This window comes from Nipponia nippon, unplaced genomic scaffold (genome assembly GCF_047370975.1).
Source record: "Nipponia nippon isolate SJK-2023a ecotype South Korea unplaced genomic scaffold, ASM4737097v1 scaffold_5, whole genome shotgun sequence".
Lineage (NCBI taxonomy): Eukaryota > Metazoa > Chordata > Aves > Pelecaniformes > Threskiornithidae > Nipponia > Nipponia nippon.
The window spans coordinates 50,710,959-50,718,664 of record NW_028262369.1 but is presented as its reverse complement, the minus strand read 5'-3'; the positions used below and the strand labels follow the sequence as shown (position 1 = coordinate 50,718,664).

Genomic DNA, 7,706 nt, shown 5'->3' with positions numbered 1-7,706 from the left:
AAAGACACGACCTAACTGGAAGCAGGCTGTAAATGGAGCTCCTCTTATTTCGTTTCCTTGTACAGCAAAGCCCTCTCGTGGAGGTCGGCAGTAGCTTGCCAGAGAAAAGCTGGCTGCTGCCATGTGCTGCTTCTTCCCAGGGTGAGCCAGTCCTCTCCCTGGGACACCATCCCCTGGGGTCCCGCAGGCTGTAATTAACAGGGCTATCCCATGGCCCCAGCCTGACAGCATGTGGGACAGGCCTGAATGTGCTGTCGCACCCCTGAAGTGCCCGTCTGCACATCAGCTTTGCACATCTCTGTTTCACCTCGTGCTGATTTAACATGTGGGCTGTGGGGAGTCTCAGGTTTTTACAGGGAGCTGCTGAACCTGCTCTCCTGGCTCTATTAGGAGATGCTTGGCACCTGGTGGCATGGCCTAGTCCCTCAATGTGTGCCTTAGAAAGTGGGAATGGTTGCAACTTTGGCTTGCCTTATGGGCCACCGCTTTTAAGGACACTGCAAGACACCCCCAGTCTGTAGCATCTGTCACTGGGATCCGCAATGCTGGGATGCTGGGGTAGGAGAGTGTGTGCTTGCTCCAGGCCTAGTGCTGCCTGGAGTGCTGCCTGCCTGCTCCAGACCCTGTGCACATTGCCGTGTCCTTGGCAGGGATAATTCACTGGGGCCAACAGTGGATGTGTCAACCTGCTTTCCTTCTAGAGGTGTAAGGCTCCTTGAGAGAGCTGCCACAGCAGTGAGTGGCTTTGCGTTGCTCTGCGTGCCCTGGCCACTGAGCCATCGCTATCCCGAGGTGACACCTGAGCCTTATTTACTGCAGCATATCTCAGTTCACCTGGTAGCATCACAGTTAACTGTGGCATGTGTCCCCTGGGCCGCCCACACCAGGTGTGAGAAATGCCCCGTCGCTCAGCAGCTCTGCTTCGCACAGCCTGGGTCACCTGCTTGCAAGGATGCTATCTTCCCCAACACATACAGCCTGTTTGGCTCTTTAAATCCAGCAGAGACAAGCCATTGCTTCACCTGCAGAGCTGGCTAGCTGATGGCAGGGTCCTGAATCACCTCACCTGAGCTTTCCACCCCCACCCTATACCAAAGGCTATATTTAAGCTCAGCCCAGGCCTCCTAATTCCTAGCTGGGATGTTTGGGAGGTGCTGGGCTGTCCTGTTCATCTGAGGGACCTCCTTGGTGACTGAAACAGTGTCTAATGCTCTGCTTACAGCTGAGAACTAGGAGTTCAGGTAAGGTTTGATCCTCCAAAGTGTAGGGTATGGGGCTGGTGGGCTCTGTGCTGAGCCCTGGGGATCTTTCATCTGTGCTGTGCTCCTGGAGCTGTGGTCCTGTAACTGCTGTAGCACGTGGCACTGATTGTAGAGCAGCATCCTTTGCCTGGCTATATGTAGCATTTAAGTGCCTGGAACAGCAAACAAGTAGCTCTAAGGAATTACTTGCATTTTATTTTGAGGCACTGTTTAATGGTCACCTTGCACATATTGCTCCTTTGTGAGCTCCCAAGTCCTGGTTTAATTCCAGTCTGAGTAACTGCATCCTGCTGCCATCAAATGCCTCCCTCTGCCACAGCCACCCCTTGCTCTCCTGCAGCCCCCAGTGAAGCAGGTATTTTCTATCTGGGAACCTCTTTGGTGCTGCTGGCAGCAGCCGGGTGCCCTTCTACCCCAGTCCCGGTTCTGTTATGGTGGTGGGTGAGGGGTGCCCTTGTGCTTTGGGGGCACTGATACCTCGTGGCTACTAAAACCCATTGAATCCCCAGGAGCTGGGCTTTTTCTTTGCACTGCCCAAGTGCTCGATTCCCTTTGTCCTGACTGAGTTTAATTCCCCATATTGGGTATGTTTAAGTAATTTTCTTGCGCTTCCAGTTACACAAAAATTGTTATGCTGGCTGCATTTAAATTGTACAGTTGCCACCTCCTCGCCTGGGGGCTGATGGCAGACTGTGTAAATATTTAGTGTTTCTGCTCAACTGACATCAGCCTTTTGGTTTCCCCAGCCCACCTTCTCTGCTGGTGCTTCACATGCCACAGCCTTGAGCGGGGTGTCAGCAGGGGCTTGTTCCTCGGTCTCTACGGGTGGCTCTGGGGGCTGACTTAAACCCTGTTGGGGGTGATGGGTAAAATAACATTAGAGCATCTGAGCAAAGATTGGGTGCATTTTTGTGCCTGTGTGTACGAGGAGCAAAGCAATTCACAGTCTTGCTGCAACAATGATCAAGAGCAGGTGGTTTTTGCAGGTGGGTCGTTGGGTAAGACTTTGGTGGCCTGGTGAGGCTGGGCTGTGGAGGGGGAGCAGGGTTGTCTATGGGGTTGTCTCCTGTGGAGCATTCCCTGTACCCACCGCAGGCACTTTTGCTTGGAGCCGGGGTTTCCTGCAGCAGGGCTGGCCCCTGGGTGCTGTGTGCCTGGCTATGTCCCCTCACCCTGCGGAGCTGGGATGTGCTTCCTCTGTGGCCAAGCCGGCAGATGGGGCTCCTGCCCACAGCAAGCTGCTCTGGAGGAGGCTGGAGAGCTGGGCATCCCTGGACAGGCAGTGCTGGCGGTGACCCAGGGATGCTTACTGGCCCCAGTCCCTTGTAAAGGATTTCTGGTCCATTGCACAGGCTTTTTTTTGCCTCCTAATTATCTCACAACAGCTGAACTCAACATTTCCTTGAGGCTTTCCTTGCGGTGCTGAGCCTGGTCATGTACATGGTTGCTCAGGATGAAGGAGGCCTTGACCTCTACTCAACTTTGCCTCCCATTGCCTGCCCCAAACCCCACCTCTGAGCTGCTCCTAGCCATGCAGTGGGGAGGATCTGCAGTGAGGGGGTGTCTGGGGGACTCTTTCCCCTTGGAGGGGGTCCTCATGGTACAGTTGCACCGTGTAGGATTTATGCAGCGAGTTGTCAGGTCTCAGTGCTGTTGGGTGGGTGTCTCCACCCTTGGCAGTGTTGTTGGCCCTTTCTGCTGGGCTGGAGGCTGAGCTCTGGGGAGGACCAGGTTAGAGGAGAGGCATATGGCTCCATTAGCTTCCAGGCAGGCTCTGCTCTGGAGCATGGGTTTGCTATCTGTTTGGCATCTTCTCCTCGCCCTGTTTTTAAAGTAGAAGTGGTTTGCAGCCAAGCACTTGGGATGGAGCAGTGCAAGGTGCTGTCCTTGCTCCATGAGGGTGTCAGGTCAGGAAGACCCTGTGGCTCATGTACCCTCTGCCCCTACTGTGCCTGAGCACCCTTGTGCTGCTCTCCTGCCTGTGGCCATATGGGTTGTCCCATCAGCAGCAGCTACCTGGCTTCTTGCCTGCCATAATTGTTCCCAAAGCCATCTCCTGGCACTGTGCTCTCAGACCTGTCTCTGTGAAATCCAGGAGCCTGGCTGCTCCAGGGTCTCCCTGTTCCTCTCCCCAGCCGGACCCTGGCACCCTTCCACCCCTCCCCAGCTCTCCATCTGTGAGTGCCCAGATGCAGCATTCATTTTTATTGTTCGGCAACATCTCCTCCTTTGATTGATAAATTACTCTCTACCATCTCCAAAGTAATAAAATAAAAACCTCATGGGTGTAGAATCAGTTGATTGAAATTAATGATTTTCTTGTTGTCTTGCTTGAGCTGTAAAACAGCCTCTTCCAGCCGCTGTCACTCCTGGCTCCTCACTGCTCTTGTCCTGCTCTGCAGCTCCCTGGGGAGCGCTCTGCTCCCAGGGACTCAGTATCTTGAGGAACAGCCTGTGGCATCTGGGTCAGGGACCTGGGGCCACCAGACAGCTGGGAGATGATTGTTAGCATCATTAGCTGCTGCGTTGTCTAGAAAGAGCTGCTGAGCCGAGTCAGCCCCTTGGAGGGGGATCAGGAGTGCTCTGTGCCCCATCTTACATACCTGGTAGGTGGAGAAGGCTATGGGCAGGTCTTCTGGCCAGCTCCTCTCCCCCTGGGCCATGCTGCTGGAAATTCCTGTTGTCATTGGCTTACCTGCTGGGTGCTTTCTGGGGTGGGGGGAGAGGAGGTCTCGGGGATGACTGAGGCTGCTTTGCTATAAAATCACCATTGATCCAGAGAGGGTGTGTGGGAATTACTTGATTTTGGACTCTGATGCGAGATCTATGGGACTTCAGCTGGAAGCAGCAGGGTCCAGATACGCAAGCTGTGTGGTGGTAAGCAGGGGGACCCCTTGCTGCAGGGTGCTGTGGATGCTTAAGAAAAAAAACCTGAGCTCAAGGTGTGGTGAAAAAGTCTGGAAAGAAAAGACCATGGAGGTCTATTAAATAAAAATGACCCCCTGCTGAACCTGGGAGAGCATTTTGGGGAAGCATTGCTGCATGCTTGCCCTGTTCTCGTCCGCTTCTCTAAGCGTGCTGGCCATGGCAGGAGGTGGGGTGATGGGTTAGGGGTGAAGGGCCCAGCTGCCCTTCTAGGTCTGAGGATGTCAGGCCTCCTGCTTTCTGCCTGTGCTGCTAACATTGATTTTTTTGGGGGCTTGGCAGGAGCTTCTTGTTGTGCTCTGCCACAATGTTTGCATACTCTGAGAGCTGGGGGAGCTACCATCAGAGGCGATGGCATTGCCCTGCATTGGGCTGAGGAGGCTGGGGGCACATGGCTCCACATGTGAGAATCTTGCTGATTCTGTGAGTAAAAGCAGCTTGTCATTTTCATTAGCTAACTGCAGGTTAAAGCATCCTGGTGATGATGTTAGGATGTGGTTAGGCATATTATAGAGTCATAGAATCATTTAGGTTGGAAAAGGCCTTTAAGATCATCAAGTCCAACTGTAATCCAGCACTGCCAAGTCCATCACTAAACCGTGTCCCTAGGAACCACATCTACATGTCTTTTAAATACCTCCAGGGATGGGGACCCAACCAGTTCCCTGGGCAGCCTGTTCCAGTGCCTGACAAACTTTTTGGTGGAGAAATTTTTCCTGATATCCAATCTAAACCTCCCCTGGTGCAACTTGAGGCTGTTACCTCTTCTCCTATTGCTTGTTACTTGGCAGAAGAGACCGACCCCCACCTCACTACAGCCTCCTTTCAGGTAGTTGTAGAGAGTGATAAGGTCTCCCCTCAGCCTCCTCTTCTCCAGACTAAATAACCCTGGTTCCCTCAGCTGCTCCTCATAGGACTTGTGCTCTAGACCCTTCACCAGCTTCATTGCCCTCCTCTGGACACGCTCCAGCCCCTCAATGTCCTTCTTGTAGTGAGGGGCCCAAAACTGAACACAGGACTCGAGGTGCGGCCTCACCAGTGCTGAGTACAGGGGCACTATCACCTCCCTGGTCCTGCTGGCCACACTATTCCTGATACAAGCCAGGCTGCTATTGGCCTTCTTGGCCACCTGAGCACACTGCTGGCTCATATTAAGCTGGCTGTTATCAACACCCCCAGGTCCTTTTCAGCCAGGCAGCTCTCCAGCCACTCCTCCCCAAGCCTGCAGCGTTGCATGGGGTTGTTGTGACCCAAGAAGTGCAGGACCTGGCACTGAGCCTTGTTGAACCTCATACAGTTGGCCTCAGCCCATCGATCTAGCCTGTCCAGATCCCTCTATAGGGCCTTCCTACCCTCCAGCAGATCAACACTTCCACCCAACTTGGTGTTGTCTGCAAACTTACTGAAGGTGCAGATCATTGATAAAGATATTAAACAGGACTGGCCTCAATATTGAGCCCTGGGGAGCACTGCTTCTGACCAGCTGCCAACTGATGGCCTGCTCCTGTGCCTTTAAGATTTCCTTCTTGAAGAACATCCAGCCTTCCTGGACTCCTTTGCCCTTCAGGACTGCCTCCCAAGGGACTCTGTCAACCAGGCTCCTAAACAGGCTGAAGTCTGCCCTCCAGAACTCCAAGGCAGCAGTTCTGCTGACCCCCCTCCTTCTCCAAGAATCAAAACCCCTGTCATTTCATGATTCCTATGCCCAAGGCAGCCTCCAGCCATCACATCGCCCACGAGTCCTCTGTTCGCAAACAAGTCCAGCGGGGCGCCTTCCCTGGTTGGCTCACTCAAAAGAGGAGATTTATGCATTTCTGAAGCATGGAGGACGGGATGCAGAGAGAGATGGGCTCTGGGAGGCAGTGGGTCACTAGCTCATCCCCACTATGTGCCCCGCCTCTGTGCCAGGCTGTGGGAGAGCCAGATCCTTCCCTCGACTTGCTTGCAGCCATAGGGCTGGTTTTCCTTCTGAGCATTTCTCCTTGCTGGCAGCAGTTGCAGTGAATTTGAGCAGTCATTTTTCCCGTCTGCTGGGGATGACATGCACTGCCTTGCGTGGTGAACTTGGGGACTCCCTCCAAAAATATCTGGGAAGGTCTGCCTTCTTTATCCCTGGCAGTGCTTGGGGTCTGAGCTGGGACAGGCTGCTTGTGGATCTCCTCAGAAATGCTGAGTGGTGGCAGGTTTGGGGTTTGCCTGATGATCCTCCTGTGAATAAAGGGTGGCTGAGAGGGACTGAGCAAATGTGGATCTGAGGGAAGAGGACCTGTGCAATATATCTCCCTGCTCTCAAGCTCCTGTTATTTGTCCTCTGAGATGGCCATCGTGGTGCTGTATGGCTGGGTACGTAAGCCAGCAGCAGCTCTTAGCCAGGAAAGGCACCCCCCCCCCCTCCTTATCCTAGCCCTGCAAAGAGAGGCTGCATTTAGCAATTTTCCTCCCTCCCTCTGTGCTCCCTAGCCATAAGTGAGCAGCAGGCTGCTGGAGCAGGAACCAGGCTGCTCCATGAGGGCAATTTTAGGTACTTTTTTCTGATGTTGCTTTCTTGACACGTGGATATTCACAGATCCTGCCCAAGTACTTGCTAGGGTGGCATCCCCGCCCACCAGCCCTCTGGAGAACAGCCCTGTGCTGGGCATGGTCTCTGGCAGGGATGGAAATTGCACATGCATGCACTGGGAACACTGGTGTCAGACTGGGAATGCAGTGTACTGAGAGCAGGCTGCTCACCTGGGAGGCACTGGCCATTTTAGGATGCAGACCTCCTGCTTGCATGTATGATAAAGTCTGCTTGCATGTATGATAAACTCTGCTTGCACTGTGGGGTGGTGGAAATGGCCTCAAAATGAGTGTAGGTGAGGTGGAAATGAAGAGCAAGGCTTGGTCTTTCCTTGTCCCAGAGTGGTCCATGTGCTGTAAGTGGACACCATGACCTTCCCTGGCTGGGAGTGACCCTGCTCCAAGGCTGGGAGGGACCCTGCGTGACACCTGGGCCATGCCTGTTCACAGCCCTGCTCTCAGGGTGACTCATGACACCAGGTGCAGTTCTTAGAGCACGGAAGAGTTGCCACCTCTCCTTGGTTTCCCTCTGTTCTGGCAAAACAGCACCTAGCCCACACCCTTGGCAAGGATGCCCGAGTCCCTGGGCAGCAGCTCTCTGGTGGACACACCTATGGAAGACTACCTTGGGGGATGTTTTTTCCCACCTTCGCCAGCATGGATGCTTTTCACTGTGCATGTTGCTGTTGTTTTGTTTGCAGCCCCCTTGAGTCTTTGCTCTCAATTAGCTGTGTGGTGATGAGTCCCGCAGGTTAATTGCATGTTGTATCTAAAAAAAACAAAAGAAGATCTGTCTATTGTTCTAAACTCATTGTGCTTTGGTATGAATTCAGGGCTGTTGTTTTCATTGGCTTTTGTTGCAATGGGGACAGCAGAACCACTCTGAGCTCCCTACCTCTCATCCCAGAATTGCTCACTCCTGAGTCCCTGCTCTTTTCAGTCTCACCATGGCTGGGAGCT

At 53.5% G+C, this 7,706-nt stretch overlaps 1 protein-coding gene across 1 annotated transcript in view; it reads left to right on the top strand.

Annotated features, from left to right (window-relative positions):
• The first annotated feature begins 1,142 nt into the window (after window positions 1–1,142).
• CACNA1E (calcium voltage-gated channel subunit alpha1 E) overlaps window positions 1,143–7,706 on the top strand; it is a 161,750-nt gene continuing 155,186 nt past the window's right edge. The window contains exon 1 of the mRNA XM_087734697.1: window positions 1,143–1,241. The gene's annotated coding sequence lies outside the window, so the exon portion shown is untranslated. The remainder of the gene's footprint in view (window positions 1,242–7,706) is intronic.